Source organism: Ovis canadensis, chromosome X (genome assembly GCF_042477335.2).
Source record: "Ovis canadensis isolate MfBH-ARS-UI-01 breed Bighorn chromosome X, ARS-UI_OviCan_v2, whole genome shotgun sequence".
In the NCBI taxonomy this organism is placed as follows: Eukaryota; Metazoa; Chordata; class Mammalia; order Artiodactyla; family Bovidae; genus Ovis; species Ovis canadensis.
The window spans coordinates 123,574,691-123,602,419 of record NC_091727.1 but is presented as its reverse complement, the minus strand read 5'-3'; positions in this window follow the sequence as shown (position 1 = coordinate 123,602,419).

Below are 27,729 nucleotides of genomic sequence, written 5' to 3'. Positions count from 1 at the left end.
TTTTGTGTAATAAAGTTTTGTTAAAGTATTGAAGAAGGAATTCATAAGGCCTGGACTCCATCTTAGGCCTGTTCATGCTGATCATGTTAGGCCACCTTTCCAATGGACTCTGAACTCTGTGTTTAGTGCCTATGAAAACAGCAACAGAGGGATAAGACCCCCTCTAGACAGGGGAACCTTGAAGATTGTATCTAGGTTACTCATCGCCTAAGAGAAAACAAACACTAATCACCCCTTCCTCCAGACAGGCCATAAATTTTTCTGTATGAATCTGAGTGTAACCTCAGGTTTATTGATTATTGGCTAATTGTTTGACTGTTTGAGCACATGAGCACATAGCACATGAATGATGGGGTTATTGGGATTGTATTTTCCTTGGTTTATGTAAGTCTCAAGGAATTTGGGGTGGTGGGTTCGGACACATACACATGGGGTATAAAAGATTTTCACAAATGCTGGTCAAGGTCCTTGGCTAAAAGAAGACCCTGCCTTGGGCCCACCGGTGTAATAAACTGCACTCCACTATCTGCATTGTCCTTCTGAGTGAGTTTGTTTCCTGGAACGCGTGGCTACAACAGTATAAAAGAGATAGAGAAACTTCTGACATAGACATCAGAAGGGGGCAGAAAGAGTGCCTCCTTACTAGTTTTTAGCAAGAAGTTATATACCTATTAGCAAGCTACTAATTAGAGAAAGGAAATGTCTCAAAACTCAGAGAATGACACCAGGCCCTTCACCCACAACAAGCATTTTGAGATAGCATTGGCACAAGGTGAGTCATCCCGGGCCATAAAACTATTGACATGAATCTTGAAGAAAGGCAGATTCTAAGGTAAATACATAGTTCATTAACATAGCTTAAGAAAAACTTTTCCATAAGAAAAGCACATAGGTTAGTTCAGGTTTGAGAAAAGTTAAGTTATGGTGGAACCAGGTGTTGTCATAAAAACACAGAGTTTTAAAAGAAACCTCCTTTTAATTTTGTATAGAGAAGGAAAAAAAAAATTGACACTTGTAGTTTGTTTCTTCCTGCTGCTTAAGAGAGAGAAAATAAAAACAAAAACAAACATCTGACACTTGCAGCCTATTTCCTCCACTTGGGGACCCCTAGACTTCCTGCCTGTTACCCTCTCAGACACTGAATGTTTTCCTTTAGGTAAATTATAAGATACTAAAAATATATAATCAAGAATGTAATATTAAATCTTTGCATTAGGAAACAATAGTTGAATTAATACCAAAACTCATTATCTTTGACAGATACTTAGCCATTTATTAGAGATTTCAAAAATCCTAAAATGTATAATTCAGCATGAAAGATTAAAGTAAGAAATTTAGCATATCATTTTGATGTATTAAACTTCTGACCAAAATTTGGACTTCTTCATTGTTTTCTGTTTTGCTTTGTTTTTAGATGAGGTGAATGGGTATAGGGGTAAGAGAGAAGATAATAGTTAGAAATACAACTGGGTGTATAGAGACAGGTTGAGTTAACTCTTTGTGTTGGTTGAGTGCCAGACCACTGGGCAGAGCATGAGATTACAGAAGCTCCTAGGATAAAATCATAAGGAAGATTTTTCTTAAACTTTGAAATGAATTTTTTCATCCCTTTACAAATTTGAAACTCTTCATCTGAGAACTCAGAGCATTTCTGTAGATGTTAAAGAAAACTTCCATTGTCTCCTTTGGTCACCTTTTCTCTCTTTCTCTATCAATATCTCCTTCCCCTGTTTCTGTTTTGTGTATTACTCTCTAGATATGTGTGGCTTAAATCGTATAATATAAGAAAACTCTCTTTGGAAAGCAAAGAGTTTTGGTAAGAGAATTTTCCCCGTCTTTTCTGCTATTCATGCATTAGTAAGAAATGCAAAATTCTTAATTGGATTATCGGAGTTCAGTTTGGACATCTTTAATGATTTCCCCATCATTTTGGCATGGTAGAGGACCGTTGCTATTCACAAAAATGTGATTCTCTGAGTATACAATAGTGCTCCTTTCTCTGTAGTTTCACTTTCTGCATTTTCAGTTACCTGTGGTCAACTGCAGCCCAAAAGTATTAAATGGAAAATTCCAGAAATAATTCATAAGTTTTAAATTGCATGACATTCTGAGTAGCATGATGAAATTTCAGCTGTCTTATTCTATTCTGCCCAGGATGTGAATTATTTCTTTATCCAGTGGAACACCCTCCCCCACCAATTAGTCACTTCTTAATTTAGAAATTAAATTTTATCATAGGTGTGTATGTTATAGGAAAAAACATAGTATGTTTAGGATTCAGTACTATCTGTAGTTTACTGGAGGGCTTGGAATGTATTCCGGGAGAATAGTTCAGTTCAGTCACTCAGTCATATCCGACCCTTTGCAACCCCATGGACTGCAGTACACCAGACTTCCCTGTCGATCACCAACTCCCAGAGCTTCTTCAAACTCATGTCCATTGAGTCAGTGATGCCATCCAACCATCTCATCCTCTGTTGACCCCTTCTCCTCCTGCCTTCAATCTTTCCCAGCATCAGGGTCTTTTCCAGTGAGCCATTTCTTCGCATCAGGTGACCAAAGTATTGGATTTTCAGCTTCAGCATCAGTCCTTCCAATGAATATTCAGGACTGATTTTCTTTAGGTTTGACCAGTTTGATCTCTCCGAGGATAAAAGGAGACTATGTATATTGTTTGATATTTTTAGTATTGTTTCAGAAAAATAAATTTCTATAGTGGTTTATCATTGAACAACAATAGGTGAGCTAAATTTAGTAATTGACTTTACCGTCTGACTAAAATAGTGTCAATGGACTGCACTGACTGTTCACACTGTGAATGCTTTGCTAAGATATTCAAGCCAAAAAAAAAAAAAAAAAAAGATATTCAAGCCAATCTCCTTAGTTTTGTTCCTGTCCACAAGATCATTCAAGCTTCTTGTGTTTCCTATCCTAGGTCATAGGTTAATAGTTGTCTTTTTTCATTGAATATGGTTTGTCTTTTTCCTTCATTTCAGCTTATTTTTTGTAGTCAGTAGTAAATGAAGCTTATCTATGCTAGAGTTGTTTTTAATACAAAGTACAAAAACAACAAGGAAGGTCCACAAATGGAAGATATTTCTTATTTCTCTGACATCTGGTAGGTTTGGAGACATTGTTTTGGTCAATAAGTACATATATACAATAGAATACTACTCAGCCATAAAAAGGAATGCATTTGAGTCAGTTTTAATGAGGTGGATCAACTTAGACCCTATTATACAGAGTGAAGTAAGTCAGAAAGAGAAATATAAATATTGTATACTGATGCATATATATGGAATCTAGAAAGATGGTACTAATGAATTTATTTTCAGGGCAGCAATGAAGAAACAGGCATAGAGGACAGACCTATGGACATGTGGGGAGCGGAGGAGGGAGAGGGTAAGATGTACAGAGAGAGTATCGTGGAAACTTACAACACCATATGTAAAACAGATAGTCAATGGGAATTTGCTGTTTATGACTCAGGGAACTCAAACAGGGGCTCTGTGACAATCTAGAAGTGTGGGATGGGAAGGGAGATGGGAGGGAAGTTCAGGAGAGAGGAGACATGGGTTTACCTATAGCTGATTCTTGTTGATGTATAACAGAAAACCACAAAATTCTGTAAAGCAATTATCTTTCAATTAAAAAGTAAATTGGCCCCCCAAAAAGTTCATTCAGGTTTTTCCAAATGGTCTTATGAAAAATCCAAGTGAAATTTTTGGCCAACCCTATAATTAAGGCTACATATGTGAATTTTTTTCCCTCTTTAACCTGATCCATTTGTTGCATGCTATATTTAAGGATTGGTAGGAGGTCAGACTAGGAGCAAAGGAACTGAACATAACTCCCTTATGTCTCCTTTGCAGGTCATAATCTATAGATACAGCTTGAGAGGCTTTTATCATTTAAGGAAGGTCAATGAATGCTCTTCAAATTTGCATGTTTTATATATTTAAATTAAAAATTTATATATGTGAAAAATATATTGGATGGGGCAATAGTAAATAAGATAGAGGCAATATAAAATAGTAGTTAAGAGTGTGGATCTGGGTTCATAATCCAGGAATATAGACAATATTTCATAATAAATTAAAACTTTGTATAATCTATAAAATATTGAGTGACTATATTGTACAACTAAAACTAATATAATAATATGTCAACTTTACTTCCATTTTAAAATATCCATACTTTTCAGAGATTATGCCAAATTATGTATATACTGGTAAAATAATATAAAATATGGGATTTGCATTAAAAATACTGAAGCAAACAAAAAAATAGGACAGATAGAGAAAATATGGCAAAATTTTGATAATTAATGAATTTGAGTGATAGTTATATGGGGTTTATCAGTCTGTTTATTGTATATATGTTTGTAATTATTCATTGAAAAACAAACATCCCCAATGGTTCCTCAAACCATACATAATAAAGTCCAAACCCTTTATAGAGACCTTACAAGATTTACCTGATTTGTCTACTTCTCTGACACATCCCTCTCTATCCTTCCCCCCATTTTCCAGCTACTCTGCTGACAATTTTGTTTTTGAACACACAGAGAGCTCTTTTCATTTTCAGAATGTCTGAATTTGTTTTTTCTTCTGTTTGGAATGCTCTTCCTTCAAATAGTTCCCCTTTTCAACATTGGGGATCCAACTCATATATTACCTCCTTGGTACATTTGTCTCCCACCATCCTAACTAAAGAAGCCTCCATCCTTATACTGTACTATGATATCCTGTGTAGAAGATTAAATGACTCTACAGTAGATACTTACTATCATTCTCCTTCCACTGGAAGAGTATATTTCGTTTTTCCAGTGTTGTTTGGCTTTGCTGAATTGAACGTTATGAAATTTTATGAATTGTGAATTATGACTAATTCAGCCAGTTGGTTATAAGCAGATATAATCAGGCAGACTTAAAATGTATTTGTACAGTCAGGAACTCTTGCTCTTCTGATAGAGCCATGGAAAGAACTTCTCTGGGCAGGTGCTGCCCTTTTTTTTTTTTAAAAAAAAAATTGATCTTGTTACTAATATCTCTAAAGTACCATACAGATATTTGTTGTAATTGTCAAAATCTATCACAGTGACTGGCAATTACTACGCATTCAGTAACATTTTATGGAGATTTGGAAATGGCTTGATTTAGGAATCTTTGGCCACCTCTTAAACGACAGAATGATCTCTGTTCGTCTCCAAGGCAAACCATTCAATACCACAGTTATCCAAGTCTATGCCCCAACCAGTAATGCTGAAGAAGCTGAAGTTGAATGGTTTTATGAAGACCTACAAGACCTTTTAGAACTAACACCCAAAAAAAGATGTCCTTTTCATTATAGGGGACTGGAATGCAAAAGTAGGAAGTCAAGAAACACCTGGAGTAACAGGCAAATTTGGCTTTGGAATGCGGATTGAAGCAGGGCAAAGACTATTTGCCAAGAAAATGCACTGGTCATAGCAAACACCGTCTTCCAACAACACAAGAGAAGACTCTACACATGGACATCACCAGATGGTCAACACCAAAATCAGACTGATTATATTCTATGCAGCCAAAGATGGAGAAGCTCTATACAGTCAACAAAAACAAGACCAGGAGCTGACTGTGGCTCAGATCATGAACTCCTTATTACCAAATTCAGACTCAAATTGAAGAAAGTAGGAAAAACCGCTAGACCATTCAGGTATGCCCTAAATCAAATCCCTTATGATTATACAGTGGAAGTGAGAAATAGATTTAAGGGACTAGATCTGATAGATAGAGTGTCTGATGAACTATGGAATGAAGTTTGTGACATTGTACAGGAGACAGGGATCAAGACCATCCCCATGGAAAAGAAATGCAAAAAAGCAAAATGGCTGTCTGAGGAGGCCTTACAAATAGCTGTGAAAAGAAGAGAGGCGAAAAGCAAAGGAGAAAAGGAAAGATATAAGCATCTGAAAGCAGAGTTCCAAAGAATAGCAAGAAGAGATAAGAAAGCCTTCTTCAGTGATCAATGCAAGGAAATAGAGGAAAAGAACAGAATGGGAAAGACTAGAGATCTCTTCAAGAAAATTAGAGATATCAAGGGAACATTTTATGCAAAGATGGGCACAATAAAGGACAGAAATGGTCTGGACCTAACAGAAGCAGAAGATATTAAGAAGAGGTGGCAAGAATACAGAGAAGAACTGTACAAGAAAGATCTTCACTACCCAGATAATCACGATGGTGTGATCACTCATCTAGAGTCAGACATCCTGGAATGTGAAGTCAAGTGGGCCTTGGAAAGCATCACTATGAACAAAGCTAGTGGAGGTGATGGAATTCCAGTTGAGCTGTTTCAAATCCTGAAAGATGATGCTGTGAAAGTGTTGCACTCAATATGCCAGCAAATTTGGAAAACACAGCAGTGGCCCCAGGACTAGAAAATGTCAGTTTTCATTCCAATCCCAAAGAAAGGCAATGCCAAAGAATGCTCAAACTACCGCACAATTGCCCTCATCTCACATGCTAGTAAAGTAATGCTCAAAATTCTCCAAGCCAGGCTTCAGCAATACGTGAACTGTGAAATGCCAGATGTTCAAGCTGGTTTTAGAAAAGGCAGAGGAACCAGAGATCAAATTGCCAACATCCGCTGGATCATGGAAAAAGCAAGAGAGTTCCAGAAAAGCATCTATTTCTACTTTCTTGACTATTCCAAAGCCTTTGACAGTGTGGAACACAATAAACCATGGAAAATTCTGAAAGAGATGGGAATACCAGACCACCTGACCTGCCTCTTGAGAAATCTGTATGCAGGTCAGGAAGCAGCAGTTAGAACTGGACATGGAACAACAGACTGGTTCCAAATAGGAAAAGGAGTATGTAAAGGCTGTATATTGTCACCCTGCTTATTTAACTTATATGCAGAGTACATCATGAGAAATGCTGGACTGGAAAAAACAAACAAACAAACCACAAGCTGGAATCAAGATGCAGGGAGAAATATCAATAACCTCAGATATGCAGATGACACCACCCTTATGGCAAAAAGTGAAGAGGAACTAAAAAGCTTCTTGATGAAAGTGAAAGTAGAGAGTGAAAAAGTTGGCTTAAAGCTCAACATTCAGAAAACGAAGATCATGGCATCCAGTCCCATCACTTCATGGGAAATAGATGGGAAAACAGTGTCAGACTTTATTTTATTGGGCTCCAAAATCACTGCAGATGGTGACTGCAGCCATGAAATTAAAAGATGCTTACTTCTTGGAAGAAAAGTTATGACCAACCTAGATAGTATATTCAAAAGCAGAGACATTACTTTGCCGACTAAGGTCCGTCTAGCCAAGGCTATGGTTTTTCCTGTGGTCATGTATGGATGTGAGAGTTGGACTGTGAAGAAGCCTGACCGCTGAAGAATTGATGCTTTTGAACTGTGGTGTTGGAGAAGACTCTTGAGAGTCCCTTGGACTGCAAGGAGATCCAACCAGTCCATTCTGAAGATCAGCCCTGGGATTTTTTGGAAGGAATGATGCTAAAGCTGAAACTCCAGTACTTTGGCCACCTCATGCAAAGAGTTGAAAAAGACTCTGATGCTGGGAGGGATTGGGGGCAGGAGGAGAAGGGGACGACAGAGGATGAGATGGCTGGATGGCATCACTGACTCGATGGACGTGAGTCTGAGTGAACTCCGGGAGATGGTGATGAACAGGGAGGCCTGGTGTGCTGCGATTCATGGTGTCGCAAAGAGTCGGACACGACTGAGCGAGTGAACTGAACTGAACTTGAGCCTCCAATATTAGTGCAGAATCCTGTGTTTTGGGAGGTAGGATAATGAAACCTTGTCAACCAAACAGGAAATATCAGATTTTATGACTTGTCACTATTTGCCTTATGAGTTTTATTTGCCCTCTAAAAACCTTCCCAAAGTCTTTATATGAATGCAGTCTCCTTCAACTAAGGCAATTCCTGATCCTGCTAGAAAATGGTTGGAAGAGAAAAGATAATGTAGATATAATAAGGATAGGTCTTTCCATGAGCTAGTTCTTTTATGATTTGTTTGTAATTTCTATGTTAATGAAGAATGTTGTGACAGTCACAGAACAAATAGGACCATATCCCTTATTTCAGTGTTTGCAAAGCTTTCATTTACTTTTGACTTTTTTCCTCAGTGATGTTGAGATATTTTATTAGGACTCACACACCCTATGTCTTTTGATGCCACTGATATTTTTTTTATTTTTAGGATAGTTGTATTCAGGAGTCAGGTAGTTATTCCACATAGGAATGAATGATGGAAAATTTCCTGCACATCCCATGAATCTCTGGTCATTCCAGAAAGATCCCCTGGGACAGTTGGAGGAAAAAATAGATAATGAAGTTCTACTTCTCTGGTTGAGTTACCTATTAAATCTTGCACACCATGGGTAGGTGTGAAGGGCAAAGTTTTTACCTTGTATGTGCTAAATATTAGCTGATGCAGCATATAGTTACTATTATGGTTATTTTAAAATATAATTCTTAGGGATTCTGCTTTACTCTGAAGTTCAGATTACTATAACCTGTGATCATGTACCATGGCCTATTTTAACCAGTTATTAGTAATTGTTATTTGCTTTTGAAACTGAAAGTGTTAGCCACTCATTCGTGTCCAATTCTTTGTGACCCCATGGACTAGCCCACCAGGCTCCTCTATCCATGGGATTCTCCAGGCAAGAATACTGGAGTGAGTTTCCATTCCATTTTTCAGGGGATCTTCCCAACCTAGAGATCGAACGTGGGTCTCCTGCATTGCAGGTGAATTCCTTACCATCTGAGTCACCAGGGAAGCCCTTTATTATGTTTTTATGGCATCACAAATTTAGTCTGTTAGTTGATTCTAAATGCCATCGAAGAGAAGTCCTCAGTTCTTGTTATTTAATATGATAACTGGTGCTTCTCTTACCATTTTACCTTTATGCCCTACTCCTTATGAACTCTTTCCTACTTGAGTTCTTATAACTTCAAAATCTAGTGTCTATTCCAATCCAAATCCTTGTATATGTGGCTCATTAGAGACTGTTCATTCTAAAAATAGTTATCGGGTACCTGTTAGATTATGAGACAAAGCATGAATTTTGGTCTTCCATCACTGAGTCTTATTCAATATGGCTTTTTGTTGTTGTTGTTGTTAACACTTTAATGCTTTTCTGGGTCAGTCACCCGTACTGATCTTTTAGGTACTAGAGGTTTCCTTGCTGAGATTTCTTTTTCAATATCTATATGGTGCATGCTCAGTCTCCTCAGTCATGTCCAACTCTTTACAGCCCCATGGAATACAGTCTGTCAGAATTTTCTGTCCATGGGATTTCCCAGGTAAGAAGACTGGAGTGGGTTACCATGACCTTCTCCAGGGGATATTCCCAACCCAGGGATCAAACCCACATCTCTTATGTCTCCTGCACTGGTAGGTGCCCATATATGGTATATGCCAACAATTAATCAATAACCATGTGAATCAGGGAAAGAGTTTAAGAGTGTGAGCAGTATGTGAATGTAGGTCTGAGTTGGAGGCTACAACAGAGAGGCAGCACCTTTTAAAACATATTTTAAAGTGATCTATAAAACCTACTGAGTATGTAGGTATCTTCTATGGAGTATACTACTGGGCTCAGCTATGGACCTATCCCAAGAACTATTTTATGGTGTCTTGGCACCATGACAGAAAATCAACCTTAATTTGGTAACAAGGTTGTTAGAGTTTTGAAGAGCTTATTACCACTCACGATGTATTGCTGAATTATGGCAATGCTTTCTAGATTGTCAATGCTTCTACTGTTCTTAGTTTAACCATCCTCTTTAAAAACAAGCTAAAAAGAAAAACTCAATATTAACTCATATCAAGAGATATGAGTTCCATATCTGACTCTGTCAGTAGCTAGCTATCTCCTCTTTGGCTAATTCTTCTATAAAATGAGGGATAATCTTCAATGTATCCTCCAGCAATGATATTCTCTGATCCTATGAGTAAGTATTTATTCCTAGAAAGATACTACCTCCTTTTATATATTTTCATGGCATTTATAAATATCATTAGAACTAAAGAACACTGAAAATGGAAACCCATGACTGAAGAAGTAGAACACCATAAGAAGTAAAAAATATATCATTATCCTTTGTAGTCATTTCAATAAATGATTTCTATCTTTAGTACATGCATATCTCTTTAGCTATACAGCTGCTTAATAATCAGGCATAAATACCCTTTGGTAATTAGGAGGCATGCCTCCTACTGCAAAGTCATAAGATATAAGAATTAAGATGATTAATTATTGCTAAAGTAATTGAAGAACAGAGTACCCTGATCAGCCTTTACAAATTGTGTCTTGTTTTTCTCTTTAAGAAAACATGAATAAGAGCTTTTATTATAGATAGAATACATATTGAATTTTCATATCATTCCAAAGGCTTTTATTAAAAGCGTTATATAACCTTAGAAATGGCAGAAAGGACTTGGTCACAAAGAAATGAAATTTCTTCAATGCTCTAATTACTTAAAATATTCATTACAATAAAACAGAACTGTTTTAAAGTGGAAGTTAGGATGGTCTCCATCAACAAAGAATAAGCCAGCTTTCTATGCCAATAGCTGAGACCTTGCCCCTTCCCCTTTTCACCATGAAAGCATCTGACGACCAGAAACACATTTGGTGTTCTCTAGAAGTCATGTATTAGCATTTAGTTTACATAGGAAAAACATACTTTTTCATACAGATTTGGTGCTTTCAAAAAGGCTTGTTGTTGTTTTTCAGCTGCTCAGTCATGTCTGACTCTTTGTGACCCTGTGGACTGTAGCCCACCAGGCTCCTCTGTCCATGGGATTTCCTAGGCAAGAATACTGGAGTGGGTTGTCATGCCCTCCTCCAGGGGATCTTCCCAACCTAAGGATCAAACTTGCATCTCCTGCACTGGCAGGTAGATTCTCTACCCCTGAGCCACCAGGAAGCCTTGTGATGAAACCCTTTCTGATGAATTATCCTTTTTTTTTTTATTTATTGTTTATGTCACAAATAAGACCTTATTGTTTAGTTCTGATATCACAGAATTTAGCACTTTATACTATTGTATTCTTTATACAGTCTATGACTGTAAACCTGTCTCCTCAGCTGGTTTTCAAGTGCGTCAATAACAGGATTCTCTTTCTCAACTTACTATGATTCTCCACAACATCTAGCATGTTTCTGGGCACGTAGAAGATGCCTTGATTAAATGATTGATTAATCAATATTGTTTGATGAAAAATGATTGAGAGTGACATGGACTGTGTACAAACTTGAGAAAACAAATATGATACTTGGATGCCTAAAAGAATGTACCATTCAGATGTCTGATTAATGGATAAGGTTTAATTCATCATCTTCTCATCATTCACCAGCAGACATACAGCATCAATGTTAGTACAATAGAGAATTTTATTTTTGGAACATAGCAGTGTCAGTAATATTATAAAATAAAATGTGAAGAAGCTTTTAAGTTTAATTAGGTCTCATTTGTTTATTTTTATTTTTTACTTTCATTACTCTAAGAGGTGCGTAAAAAAAGATCTTGCCATAATTTATGTGAAAGAGTGTTTTTCCTATGTTTTCCTCTAAGAGTTTTATACAGTCGCATCTTACATTTAGGTCTTAAATCCATTTTGAGTTTATTTTTGTGTATGGTGTTAGGAAGTGTTCTAATTTCATTCTTTTACATGTAGCTCTCCAGTTTTCCCAGCACCACTTATTGAAGAGGCTGTCTTTTCTCCATTATATGTTCTTGCCTCCTTTGTCATAGATTAGGTGACCATAGGTGTGTGGGTTTATCCCTGGGTTTCCTGTCCTGTAACATTGGTCTATATTTCAGTTTTAAACTTAAAAGCTTCTGTACAGCAAAGGAAATGATAAAGAAGATACAAAAGCAACCCTGAAAATGGGAGAAAATATTTTCAAATGAAACAGCTGACAAGGGATTAATGTCCAAAATATACAAACAGCTCATGCAATTCAACATCAAAATAACAAACAGCCAAATTAAAAAATGGGTAAAAAACCTAAGTAGATATTTCTCTGAAGAATACATATGAATGGCCAAGAGACACATGAAAAGATGCTCAACATCACTAATTATTAGAGAATGCAAATCAAGATTACAATGAGGTATCACCTCACACTGGTCATAATGGCTATCATAAAAATATCTACAAACAATAAATGCTGGAGTGGGTGTGGAGAAAAGAGAACCCTCTTGCACTGCTGGTGGGAATGTAAATTGATAACGGCTACTATGGAGAATAGTATGGAAGTTCCTTAAAACACCAAAAATAGAACTACCTTATGACCCAGCAATCTCACTACTGGGCATATGCGCTGTGGAAACCACAATGTAAAAAGACACATGCACTCCAATGTTCACTGCAACACTATTTACAATAGTCAGAATATGGAAGCAACCTAAATGTCCATTAACAGATGAATGGACAAAGACGTGGTGCATATATACAATGGAATATTACTCAGCCATTAAAAGGAACAAAATTGAGTTATTTTTAGAGATGTGGATGAACCTAAAGTCTGTCATACAGAAAGAAATAAGCCAGACAGAGAACAAACAAATATCATATATTAACACAGGTATATGGAATCTAGGAAATGGTACAGATGAACCTATTTGCAGGGCAGGAATAGAGACATAGATGTAGAGAATGGACATGTGAACACAGAACAGGGAAGGGGGGAGGTGGGACGAATTAAGAGAGTAGTTTCGACATATACACACTGCTGCTGCTGCTGCTAAGTCACTTCAGTCGTGTCCAACTCTGTACGACCCCATAGACGGCAGCCCACCAGGCTCCCCCATCCCTGGGATTCTCCAGGCAAGAGTACTGGAGTGGGGTGCCATTGCCTTCTCCAATACAGACTACCATATGTAAAATAGATAGCTGATGGAAGCTGCTCTATAGCAAAAGGAGCTCAGCCTGGTGCTCTGTGAGGACCTAGATGGGTGGGATGGAGGGTGGAGTTGGAGGGACGTCTGTGAGGGAGGGGACAGATGTATACATATAGCTAATTCACTTCACTCTACAGCAGAAACTAACATAGCATTGTAAATTAATTATAGTTCAATAAAAAATAAATGAAATGTGATTAAACTTGATCAAACTGAATTTTTTAATTGTTAGGACAGGTTTTATTCAGTTTCATTTTTTATAAAACTTCAAATATCTGTATATTTTTGGTTTCAATATAAGTTCACTTGGTTCATTTTAACAACCATTTCTATACAAACATAACAAAACTATTGCCTTATGGTTATTATTTTACAGATTCTGATAGGATCTAATGATGTTTAATTTTATGTATCAACCCTGAATAACATAAGGTGTCAGGTGTGTTTGGCCTTCGTCAGACTCATATCTGACCTCTACTTTGTTTCAGGCTCACTTAGCACAATGTCACATCAGAAATAGGTAACTATTAGAGCCTGTTGTGTTAGTGTTAGTCACTCAGTGATGTTGGACTCTTTTGACACCCCATGGATTTTAGCCTGCCAGGCTCCTCTGTTCATGGAATTCTCCAGGCAAGAATACTGGAGTTAGTTACCACTCCCTTCTCCAGGGTATCTTCCAAACTCAGGGATCGAACCTGAGTCTCCTGCATTGCAGGTAGATTCTTCACCATCTGAGCCACCAGGGAAGTTTAATTTGATCTAAATTTCATAAACTAGTTCTTGTACCAGAGTTCTTTGCTTTCATGAGACTGACTCACAATTACTGTCTATTTAGTGGTACAGATTGTGAAGTGCATTAAAGCACCAGGATGAGGGGGAAAATGGAGTCTGGCATGGGGCTCTATTGCCTGGAAGGAATAGGAGCCTTTTAATAATTTGATGAACTATATGGGCCAGCAGTGTTTTCATCTTGGGTTTGTTTTAGCCTTGATCCCTGTCTATTACCTAAAGCCTTCTGTCTCCTTTCAAACTGGCCTCACTTACTGTGCCCATTGAGACAAATTCCCTTTGTTGCACTAACCTCACAGATGCTTCACATATGAGAGTTTAGTCTCTTCAGTGATGGGGCAGATAAGGTTATGCTACTCTTCAAAAACTGACTTGTTGATTTGGTTTGCTACCATCAAATGATATTAATGTGCTGCAATTAGTGATTTCCCTAAAACTGAAAATAATGGTTCTGTATTTGAAGTCTCAAACATAGACTTCTTACATTCATTATACATAAAGAAGATCTTTTGAACTAAAATGATGTCTTTGCATATGTTAAATAAATGTTCAAAAATGTAATAATTTTAAAGTGAATTTTTTCATCAAAGCAATGAAATCTCAAGATAAAGGAGTATATCTGGGAAAAAGAAAAAAAATAGCTTTTAGTGCTACTATCATAGATTATTAGTTTTTATTATTTTTTAACATGATATATGTTCCTTGAAACAAAATTCAAACATTACTTAAGTGTAGAGAATAAAAAGTTAAAACCCTCTTAACCCACTGACTGAGCCAGTCCCACAACCAGAGTGTAACACTATAACAAGACTGATGTATTTTCTTCCAGAATTTTTCTATGTGTGTGTGTATGTTCAGTCACTCAGACATGTCTGACTCTGTGACTCTGTGGACTGTAGCCTGCTAGGCTTCTTTGTCCATGGAATTTTTTGGGCAAGGATTCTGGAGCAGGTTGCCATTTTCCCCTCGAGGGAATCTTCCAGACCCAGGGATCAAACTCACATCTCTTGAACTTCCTTCACTGGCACTACCACTGTGCTACCTGGATATATGTGTAGATTTTTTAAAAAGAGGGTTTTTTATTTTAAAAAAATGGTTTGTGGTATATGTATTGTTCTGAAAATGCCCCCTTTTTACATGACATGATGTTAAGGACATACCTTCATGAAACTTGTTGATGCTGTTGTTGTTCAGTCACCCAGTCATGTCCAACTCTTTGTGGCCCCATGAGCTGCAGCCGGTCAGGCTCCTCTGTCCATGGGATTCTCTGGGCAAGAATGCTGGAGTGGGTTGCTATGACCTCCTCCAGGGGAACTTCCTGACCCAGGGATCGAACCCAAGTCTCTTACATCTCCTGCATTGGCCTGCAGGTTCTTTACCACTTATGCTACCTGGGAAGCCCGCATACCTTCATACTTAGTACCTAAAGAGCTTACTCTGTTAATGGCATCATGCCATTTCATAGTTCAAACATACCCAGATTTATCTGACAAATTATCTGGCACATTATTCATTATTTTTCACTCTTATAAATAATGTTGTCAACATTCTTTACTAATATCTTACATTAGTTTTCTTTTTCTGAATAAGAAATTATAACAAATTTAGCACTTAAAAGAAGACAAATTCATTATTTCATGATTTCCATGGAGATTTAACTAGGGCAAGATCTGATTCCAAGCCTTTTCAGTTTGATGGCTGAGTGACTTTCTTTGTGGCTATATGACTAAGTTTCCTGCTTTTTTACTGGCTGTTGGGCAGGGATCACTCTCAGAACTTGTAGGCCACTCTCAGGTCCTTGCCACCTGGTGCCCTCCATTGGCCCTCTCAAATTTTGAATCTCTCTGATGTTGGGAAGGGCTCAATCTCTTTGTGGGACTCACTTAATCAGGACAGAACCATCAGGGTAATCTTCCTTTTGAATAATTCCTAAGTCAACTGATTGATAACATAATCATAGGAATGATTCCCATTATATTAATAGGTCTTACCCACACTCCTGACTGTTATGTACACCAAGGAGTGGGAATCTTAGAGGTTATCTTAGGATTATGTTTATCACATACTCTTAGACCCTTTATAGGTTTATCTGTTGGAAAAAGTTACAAGTAAAATTGCTAGGCCAAAACATATGGGTATTAGTAATTTTGATTCACATCTAACGTACTTTTTTCTAATTGAAGTATAGTTGACTTCAGTTCAGCTCAGTTCAGTCACTCAGTCGTGTCCAACTCTTTGCGACCCCATGAATTGCAGCACACCAGGCCTCCCTGCCCATCACCAACTACCGGAGTTCACCCAAACTCATGTCCATCGAGTCAGTGATGCCATCCAGTCATCTCATCCTCTGTTGTCCCCTTTTCCTCCTGCCCCCAATCCCTTCAACATCAGTCCTTCCAATGAACACCCAGGACTGATCTCCTTTAGAATGGACTGGTTGGATCTCCTTGCAGTCCAAGGGACTCTCAAGAGTCTTCTCCAGCACCACAGTTCAAAAGCATCAATTCTTTGGCACTTAGCTTCCTTCACAGTCTAACTCTCACATCCATACATGACTACTGGAAAAACCATAGCCTTGGCTAGATGGATCTTTTTTGGCAAAATAATGTCTCTGCTTTTGAATAAGCTATCTAGGTTGGTCGTAACTTTTCTTCCAAGGAGTAAGCCTCTTTTAATTTCATGGTGGCAATCACCATCTGCAGTGATTTTAGAGCCCCCCCCCCCAAATAAAGTCTGACACTGTTTCCACTGTTTCCCCATCTATTTCCCATGAAGTGATGGGGCCAGATGCCATGATCTTCATTTTCTGAATGTTGAGCTTTAAGCCAACTTTTTCACTCTCCTCTTTCACTTTCATCAAGAGGCTTTTTAGTTCCTCTTCAGTTTCTGCCATAAGGGTGGTGTCATCTGCATATCTGAGTATTGATATTTCTCCCTGCAATCTTGATTCCAGCTTGTGCTTCTTCCAGCCCAGTGTTTCTCATGATGTACTCTGCATAGAAGTTAAATAAGCAGGGTGACAATATACAGCCTTGACGTACTCCCTTTCCTATCTGGAACCAGTCTGTTGTTCCATATCCAGTTCTAACTGTTGCTTCCTGACCTGCAAATAGGTTTCTCAAGAATCAGGTCAGGTGGTCTGGTATTCCCATCTCTTTGAGAATTTTCCACAGTTTATTGTGATCCACACAGTCAAAGGCTTTGGCATAGTCAATAAAGCAGAAATAGATGTTTTTTTCTGAAACTCTTTTGCTTTTTCGACGACCCAGCAGATGCTGACAATTTGATCTCTGGTTCCTCTACCTTTTCTATAACCATCTTGAACATCTGGATTTTCATGGTTCATGTACTGCTGAAGCCTGGCTTGGAGAATTTTGAGCATTACTTTACTAGCATGTGGGATGAGTGCAATTGTGCAGTAGTTTGAGCATTCTTTGGCATTGCCTTTCTTTGGGATTGGAATGAAAACTGACATTTTCCAGTCTTGTGGCCACTGCTGAGTTTTCCAAATTTGCTGGCATATTGAGTGCAGCACTTTCACAGCATCATCTTTCAGGATTCAAAATAGTTGACTTATGGAATTATATATTTTGTTAGTTTCAGGTATACAACACAGTTGATTTGATATTTTTATACATTAAAAAGTGATCACCACTATTAGTCTAGTTGCTGTCTGTCACCATAAAATGCATTACAGTATCATTGACTCTATTTCATATGCTGTACGTTACATCCTTGTGACTTTTTATTTTATATCTGGAAGTGTGTACCTCTTAATCTACTTCATCTATTTCATCCATTCCCCACATCCCTCTCCTCTGGCAACCACTAGTTTGTTCTCTGTGCCTATGAGTCTGTTTCTGTTTTGTCATGTTTATTATTATTATTCTTTTTAGATTCCACATACAAGTGAAATCATACATTATTTGTCTTTCTCTTTCTGATTACTTCACTTAGCATAATACTAATACCCTCTGGGTCCATCCATGTTTTTGCAAATGCAAGGTTTTTATGGCTATATAATATTATTTTATAACATTCCTGAGTAATATTCCATATCTTCCTTAACCATTCATCTGTTGACTGGCATTTAGGTTGCTTCCATATCTTGGCTACTGTTAACAATGCTGTTGTAAATATTGGGGTGCATATATCTTTTTGAATTAGTGTTTTTGTTTTCTTAGGTTAGATACTCAGAAGTAGAACTTTCTGGATTGTGTGGTAGTTTTACTTTTAATTTTTTGAGGAACCTCCAAATAGTTTTCCATAGTGGCTATACCAATTTATATACCACTAACAGTGCACAGCGGTTCCCTTTTCTCCACATCCTTCCCCAAATTGTCTGTTTCTTGTCTTATTAATAATAGCCATTCTAAAAAAATGGTGAGATGATATCTCAGGTGTGAGATGATATCTCACGGTGTTTTTGATTTGTGTTTTCCTGGTGATCAGTGGTGTTGAGCATTATTTTCGTGTGTATGTTTGCCATCTGTATGTCCTATTTAGAAAAGTGCCTGTTCCAGCCCTCTGTCCACACAGAGTTGTATGAGTTCTTTACATATTCTTTGTATTAACCCCTTGTTAGACATATCATTGCAAACATCTTCCTCCATTCAGTTGGTTGCCTTTAAGTTTTATTGATGGTTTTCTTTGCTATGCAAAACTTTTAATTTAATATAGTCCCATTTACTTATTTTTACTTTTATTTCCTTTGCCTGAGACAGAGCCAACAAATATTTCTAAGACTGATGTCAAAGAGGTAATTGCTTATGTTTTTTTTTTCCCCCCCCTAGGAGTTTTTTGATTTCAGATCTTATATTTCACTCTTTAATCCATTTTGGGTTTATTTTTGTATATGGTGTTAGAAAATGGTCTAGCTTTATTTTCTTTTTACACATAGCTGTCTAGTTTTTTCCAATACCATTTATTTTTTTTTTTTTCGGTTCAATATTCTTTATTTATTTATTTATTTATTTTTAATTTTAAAATCTTTAATTCTTACATGCATTCTCAAACATGAACCCCCCTCCCACCTCCCTCCCCATAACATCTTTCTGGGTCATCCCCATGCACCAGCCCCAAGCATGCTGCATCCTGCGTCAGACATAGACTGGCGATTCAATTCACATGATAGTATACATGTTAGAATGTCATTCTCCCAAATCATCCCACCCTCTCCCTCTCCCTCTGAGTCCAAAAGTCCGTTATACACATCTGTGTCTCTTTCCCTGTCTTGCATACAGGGTCGTCATTGCCATCTTCCTAAATTAACCTACAGCCCAGATTACTGTACCCAGCAAGGATCTCATTCAAATACGAAGGAGAAATCAAAATCTTTACAGACAAGCAAAAGCTGAGAGAATTCAGCACCACCAAACCAGCTCTCCAACAAATTCTAAAGGATATCCTCTAGACAGGAAACACGAAAAGGGTGTATAAACCCGAACCCAAAACAATAAAGTAAATGGCAACGGGATCATACTTATCAATAATTACCTTAAACGTAAATGGGTTGAACGCCCCAACCAGAAGACAAAGACTGGCAGAATGGATACAAAAACAAGACCCGTCTATATGCTGCTTACAAGAGATCCAATACCATTTATTAAGAGACTATCTTTTCCTTGCTGACAATTGTCCCTCTAGTCAAAACTATGGTTTTTTCTAGTAGTCATGTATGGATGTGAGAGTTGGACCATAAGAAGACTGAGCACCAAAGAATTGATGCTTTTGAACTATGGTGTTGGAGAAGATCCTTGAGAATCCCTTGGACAGCAAAGAGATCAGACCAGTCAATCCTTAAAGAAATCAGTCCTGAATATTCATTGGAAGGACTGATGCTGACTCCAATACTTTGGCCACCTGGTATGAAGAACTGACTCATTGGAAAAAACCCTGATGCTGGTAAAGAGTGAAGGCAGGAGAAGGGGATGGCAGAGGATGAGATAGTTGGATGGTATCACCAACTCAATGGACAAGAGTTTGAGCAAGCTCTGGGAGTTGGTGATGAACAGGGAAGCCTGGTGTGCTACAGTCCATGGAGTCACAGAGCATCAGACTCGACTGAGTGACTGAACTGAACTGATCTTTTCCTTATCACATATTCTTGTGTCCTTTGTCACAGATTAATTGACCATGTAAGCATGGGCTTATTTCTGGGCTTTCTATTTTTTTCCCTTGGTTTCTGTGTCTGTTTTTGTGGTATACCATACTGTCTTGATTACTACAGCTTTGTAGTATAGTCTGAAGTCAAGGAGTGTGATACTTCCAGGTTTTCTCTTTACCAAGATTACTTTGGCTGTTTGGGTTCATTTGTGATTCCATACAATATTTAAGATTATTTGTTCTAGTTCTGTGAAAAATGCCATGGGCATTTTGGTAGGGAGTTCACTGAACATGCAAATTACTTTGGGTAGTATATTTAACAATATTGTGTATGTGCTAAGTCACTTTAGTCATGTTCAATTCTTTGTGATCCTATGAGCTATAGTCTGCCACGCTCCTCTGTCCATGGAATTCTCCAGGCATGAATAGTGGAATGGGTTGCATTTCCTTCTCCAGGGGACCTTCCCAACTCAATGATTGAACCGACATTTCTTATGTTTCCTGCATTTGGCAGGTGGGTTCTTTCCCACCAGTGGCACTGGGAAACCCCCCTAACAATATTAATTATTCTAATTCATAAGCATGGTGTATCTTTCCATTTATTTCTGTCATGTTCAATTTTTTTTTTGGCCAATTTCTTATAGTTTTCAGGTATTTTATCTGTAGGGTTAAATTTATTCATAGATATTTTATTCTTTTGGTGCAATTGTAAATGGGATTGTTTTCTTCATTCCTTTTTTTATTATAGTTTATTAATAATGTATAGAAAAGCAACTAATTTCTGTATATTAATTTGTATCCTGGAGCTTTAATGTATTCATTTATTTCTTCTAAGTTTCTTGATGGAGTTTTTAGAATTTCCTGCATATAGTATTATGTCACCTGAAGATAGTGCCAGTTTTAATTTTCCCTTCCAATTTGTATGCTTTTTGTTTACTCTTCTTATCTGGTTGCCATGACGAGGACCTCCAATACTATGTTGAATAAAATGATGAGAGTGAGAATCCTGGTCTTGATCTTAGAGAAATGTTTTCAGCTTTTCTCCACTGAGCATGATGTTAGCTGTGGGCTTGTCATACATGGTCTTTATTTTGTTGAGCTGGGTTCTCTCCATACCCGCTTTGTTGAGAGTTTTTATAATAAATGGATGTTGGATTTTATCAGTTACTTTTTCTGCACCTATTGAGATGATTATGTGATTTTTATCCATCATTTTGTTGATGTGGTGTATCATGCTGATTTGCTTACAAGGTAAAGACAACATTCAAGACATCAGAAGAGTAGAGGCAAATATTTTTCATTTAAATGAGGTTGCTGATTGACTTTCTCTGCTAAGGCTTTAGAGATTTTGTTGAATTAACATAAAAGAAGCAAGAATCTCCATGGAGACGTTCTTATATGTATACAATTCATGTTCTGAACTGGAATTCCACTTGCTAAAATTCACGCATAGCCTAATAGTTCATTGTCATCTCTAATAAATTAAGGAAATGAAAATAAAATTATTATTGCATTTCTAGAATAAATACCATATAATCATTGTTTGTGATCCTTTCAATGTATTATTGAATTGTTTGCAATATTTGGCTGAAGACTTTTGCATCAGTGTTCATTAGGGTTATTAGCCTGAATTTTCTCTTTTTGTAGTATCTTTGCCTCATTTTGGTATCAGGCTAATTGCTAGCATCATAAAATTATATTGGATGTGTTCCTTCCTCTTCAATATTTTGGAACAGATTGAGGATAGATATTAACATTTCTTTAAATGTTTGGTAGAACTCCCTTGTGAAACCATCTGGTCCTATACTTTTGTTTATTGGGAGGTTTTTTATTTTTAATTACAGATTTAACTTCATTACTTGTTATCAGTTTGTCAAGATTTTCTATTTGTTCCTGATTTAGTCTTGGAAGATTGCATGTCTTTAAGAATTTATGCCTTTCTCCTAGGTTGTCCAATTTGTTGGCATATAATTGTTCATAGTAGTCTCTTATGATTGTATTTCTGTTTTATCTGCTGGAATTTCTCCTTTTTCATTTTTTATTTTATTCATTTGGACCCTTTATCTTTTTCTGTTTTGGTGAGTATGGCTAAAGTTTTGTCAATTTTGTTATTTTTTCAAAGAACCATCTCAGTTTTATTGCTCTTTTCTACGACTTTTTCAGTCTCTACTTCATTTATTTCCACTGTTTATCCTTATATTTGTAGTTATAGCCTTGCTGGGTAGAGTATTCTTGGTTGTAATGTTTTTCCTTTTAGTACTTTAAATATATCTTGCCACTCCCTTTTTGCCTGCAATGTTTCTACTAAAAAAAAAAATCAAGTGGTAGCTTTATGAGGGTCCCTTTTATGTGACTTGTTTTTCTCTTGCTGCATTTAAAATTCTCCCATTTTTAACTTTTGCCATTTTAATTATATTATCTCTGGATTTATCTTTCTTGTGACTCTGTGACCTCTGGACCTGGATATTTGTTTCTTTCCATAGATTTGGGCTTCCCAGGTGGTACTAGTGGTAAATAACATGCCTGCCAGTGCAGGAGGCATAAGAGACTCAGATTTGATCCCTGGTTTGGGAAGATTCCCTGGAGAAGGAAATGGCAACACACTCCAGTATTCCTGCTTGGAGAATACCATGGACAGAGAAGCCTGGCGGGCTACAGTCCATAAGGTTGCAAAGAGTCAGACATGACTAAAGTGACTTACCATGCATGCATAGGTTAGGAAAATTTTCAACCATTATTTCTTCATATAAATTTTATATTCCTTATTCTCTCTTCTACTTCTGGGACCCCTATAATGCAAATGTTAGTACACTTATTGCTTTCCCAGAGATTCCTTAAACTCTCCTCATTAATTTTTTTTTCTCTTTTTGTTGTTCTATTTTGATGATTTATACTATTCTGTATACCAGTTCACTTATGCATTCTTCTGAATCACCTAATATGTTGTCCCTGTAGTGTTCTTTCCATTTCAATTATTGTATTCCTCTATTCTGATTGGTTCTTTTTAAACACTTTCTTTTTCTGAAAGTTCTCACTGTGTTCTTCCATTCTTTTCCTGGAGTCATTGAGCATCTTTATGACTGTTGCTTTGACCTCTTTATCAGGTAATACTTATCCCTGTTTTATTAGGCTTCTTTTCTGGGTTTTTATCTTTTTCTTCCATTTGGAATAAATTTTCCTGTCTCCTCATTTTTTGTTTGTTGGATTGGGGACAGGCTGGGGTGTCCTAGGGCATGCCAAGTCCTTCTGGGGCCACTTTAGTGGGACAACTAGTGCTGGAGTGGGCATAGACTTGGATTTACTGAGGTGCATTGGGGCCAGAACGGTGGAACTGTTGAAGCTGGAACAAGTGTGAACTGGAGCTTGCTCAGGGGCTCTGGGGCCATCACCTTGGTGGGATAGCTAGAGCCAGAGCAGAGTCAGGCTGGTATGTTGGTGTGGCCTTGGAAGGATAGCTAAAACATGACGTCCTTTTTATCCTGCTGCCTGTGTGCTGGATTCAAACAGTTTATGTGTGAGCCCTCTTAAGAATTGAGTCTTGGTTTCCTGCAGCCCTCTGGCTCTCCCAGACCTAAGTAAGTACTGCTGGTTTTCAAAGCTAATAGTGGGGACTCGTCTTTTCAGTGCTGGTCCCCAGGGCTGGGGTACCTGATGTGAAGCTCAAGCCCCTGGCTTCTCATGGAGTACCTTTGCGTTTGCAATATCTCTTCCTGACTATACATATTTGTGCCAGAGGTGTGCATCCTAACTAGATTTCGTCTTTGCTCTTCTTACCCATCTCAGTGTGGTTTTGTTCTTTAGGTCCTTAATTGTAGAAAAGATGTTCTCCTAGTCTTCAGGTTGTTCTCAAACAGAGTTGTTCTGTATATGGTTGTAGTTTTGGTGTGTCTGTGGGAGTCCATGAGTTTAGGATCTTCCTACTGTGCAATTTTTATTCCCCTCCTACATCTAACTTTCAAAATAGTGTTTATTTTTATAGTCTAACCAAAGTCTAACAGATTATTTTAACCCTAACCTTGCTTATAAGAATGTAAGTAGTAAAGAACAGGTGTTTTTATTTTGTCCATGGAAATACCCTGAATATTTAGAAGAGTTCTTGGCATATAATAGATACTCCATAATTATAAATGGAATGGATGAATAAACATTCAGAATATACCTTGATTAGAACTATTAATCTGGGTAGTTCACTCTGAAACTTAATGTAGCATCAGGATTCGTAATGACTTGTCTCACAACAGCTGCCTTATTTCAGCATTGTCTTATTGAATAATCCTGCTTAAGAACTTTCATAACAATCTTTTTGCTAACTTATAACAATTTCATGCTCTGATAAAGCATGTCTCTATTTTTCTGCTCTAAAAGTAGCTCTTTCACTTACCCTTCAGAGACTCTGAATATCTATTTCAGGAAATTACTGTTATATATATATATATATATATATATATATATATATATACCTTTTACCAATTAATGCTTGTCTCTGTCATTGGAAAAAGGGTAGAGGTATTCTTACTCCTCCTTCTACACTTTCCTAGCTTCAACTTTAGTTAGTTTTATCTGTATCTAGATATGTGTTTTTACCACCATTAGCTTATTTTATGAATAAACAGCCTCAACAAATGGCTTTAAAAATGCTAATTATTTTCAGGTATAAAGAGCCTACCTCCTTGACAACAGAACTTAAACAAAAAACTTAACCTGCTTATACTGAGTGAAGTAAGTCAGACAAAGAGAAATATCATATGACATCCCTTATATGTGGAATCTAAAAAGAAATTATACAAATGAACTTATGAAACAGAAAGAGACTTTCAGACTTAGAAAATGAACTTATGGTTGCAAAGGGGGAAGGATGTGGGGAAGGGATAGTTAGGGAGTTTGGGATCAACATGTACACAGTGCTATATTTAAAATGGATAACCAACAAGGATTCTCTGTATAGTACAGAGAACTTTGCTCAATGTTATGTAGCAGTCTGGATGGGAGGGGAGTTTGGGGGAGAAAGCTACAGTTGAATCGCTTCACTGTTCACCTGAAGCTATCACAGCATTGTTAATCTGCTCTACCCTAATACAAAATAAAAAGCTAAAAAAAATGAACAGAAATGTTTTGGTTTTTATTTTGACAAAGTGAGAGGGTTACCAAAACTAAACTGGAACTACCTTGGTTATCATAAATGAGGTGAAAAATGTACTGAGTAGAGGAGAATCCAAATCGTGTTGGAGAATAGAAGCAAGATCATTTGATAAATCAATAAATATAGCTCATTTTAACTTTTAAAATAGGAATAAAATTGTTTCTATTTTCTATATTGACATTCAGAAAGTATTTTTCCAGCTTTATAGAGTTATAGTTGACATTTAATATTAAATTCAATATGTACAATGTAGACTCGTGGGCATTCCTGGTGGGTCCAAGCTCTGGAAAAAGTAATATACAGTGGTGATCTCTTGTTCACAGTGTGGATTAAACTGGAATTTGAATATCAGTTCCATCATTTGTTAGCATGTGACTGTGACAATGAAAAATATTCAATTTCAGTTTTGAGAAATGAAATACTCCCTGCCATATCAGTAAACAAAGGATGTTGCAGTCACCAGTGATTGCAGGCACCTACAGACATTAGCCAGTGAGTCCTAACAGAAATCAGGAAGAGACAAAGAATACCAGATGTCTAGCAGCCATCAGACAGCAGCCACGGAGGAAATGCGGGATCAGAAAACACAGGAAACTGGTCCCAGATAACTGAGTTTACGTAAGCCAGAATCCATGAGAGACAGAGATCAAGCCCTGAGCCTTTAGAGTGGGAGCACTGACTCCAAGACCCTAGAGTATCACAGAACTAACCCAGGGAGTATCAAATAGTGAGAACTCACACAAAGGAAACCACTTGAATACCAAATCTGGCATCACCCAACCACCAGTAACACCCTGTGCAGGATGCCTCATCTAAACAACAAACAAAACGAAAATAGAAACCCAATCATTAGCAGACAGGATTACCACCTCACTCAGCCTTGCATATCAGAGGAAAAAAAAATAAAAAACAGCACAAATCTCACCCTATAAAAAGCTTACACAAACCACTAGACTAACCCTAGGAAGGCAGAATCCAAAAGGAAGAAAGAATTAAACCTTGAAACCCGGAAAAAGGAGACCTCAAACACAGTAAGCAAAAAAAAATAAAAAATAAAAAATAAAAAAGGAATGAGAGGGTAACAGGCAGGAAGGCCGGCGTCTCCAAACAGAAGAAATAGTCTGCAAGTGTCAGACATTTTTTATCTCTCCCTTAAGCGGCAGGAGGAAACAAACTACAAGTGTCAGATTTTTTCCGTCTCCATACAAAATTAAAAGGAGGTTTCTCTATGGAAATGTTTTTCTTAAGCTATGTTAATGAAGCTATGTATTTGCTTTGGAATTTGCGTTTCTTCAAAATGGTTCCACCGAAGACTAACTTGGGCTTATAATAGCTCAACAAACCAGTATTCATATCAATTGTTTTATGGCTGGGGGATGACACACCTTGTGCCATCCTATCTCAAAAATGCATATTGTGGGAGAGGGACCTGGTGAAACTCCTTCAGCCTTGAGGTGTCTTTCTTATCTGATTAATAACTTTCCTCAGACATAAAACAGCTTGCTAAAACGAGCAGGGGGCAGGTGGCACTCTCTGTCCCCCTTCTGATGTCTATGTCAGAAGCTTTCTCTGTCCTTTTTCATACTTTAATAAAGCTCTGCTTCACAAAAAATCTTGAGTCATCAAGCCTGGCCCCTGGTCCAAATAAATGAAGAGGAAATAGACAAACTACCTGAAAAAGAATTCAGAATAATGATAGTAAAGATGATAAAAAACCTTGAAAACAGGATGGAAAAAATGCAAGAATCAAATAACAAAGACCTAGAAGAATTTTAAAAAAAAAACATACAGAGACAAACAACACAATTACTGGAATTAAAAATACTCTAGAAGGAATCAATAGCAGAATATCTGAAACAGAAGAACAAATCAGTGAGCTGGAAGATAAAATGGTTAGAATAACTTCTGAAGAGCAGAATAAAGTGAAAATAATGAAAAGAACTGAGGATAGCCTCAGAGACCACTGGGACAATATCAAATGCACCCACATTCGAATTATAGGGGTCCCAGAAGAAGAAGAGAAAAAGAAAGGGTATGAGAAAATTTTTGAAGAGATTATAATTGAAAATTTCCCCAACATGGAAAGGAAATAGTCAAGTCCAAGAGGCACAAAGAGTCCCATACAGGATAAACCCAAGGAGAAACACACCAAGACACATACTAACCAAACTAACAAAGACTAAACACAAAGAAAGAATATTAAAAGCAGCAAGGGAGCAGCAACAAGTAACATACAAGGGAAACCCTATATGCTTCACAGCTGATCTTTCAACAGAAACTGCAGGCTAGAAGGGAATGGAAGGATACAGTTAAAGTACTGAAAGGGAAAAATCTACAACGAAGATTACTGTACCCAGCAAGGATCTTATTCAAAATTGATGGAGAAATAAAAGCTTTTCAGACAAGCAAAAGCTAAGAGAATTCAGTACCACCAAACCAGCTTTACAACAAATGTTAAAGGAACTTATATAGTCAAGAAATACAAGAGAAGAAAAAGATTTACAAAACAACAATTGAAACCCCAAACAATTAATAAAATGGCAATAGGAACATTTATTTCAATAATTACTTTGAACGTAATGCTTCAACCAAAAGACAAGACTGGCAGAATGGATACAAAAACAAGACCTATATATATGCTGTCTACAAGAAACCAACTTCAGACCTAAAGACACATATAGACTGAAAGTAAGAGGATGGAAAAATATATTCCATGCAAATGGGAAGCAAAAGAAAGCTGGAGTAGCAGTCCTCATA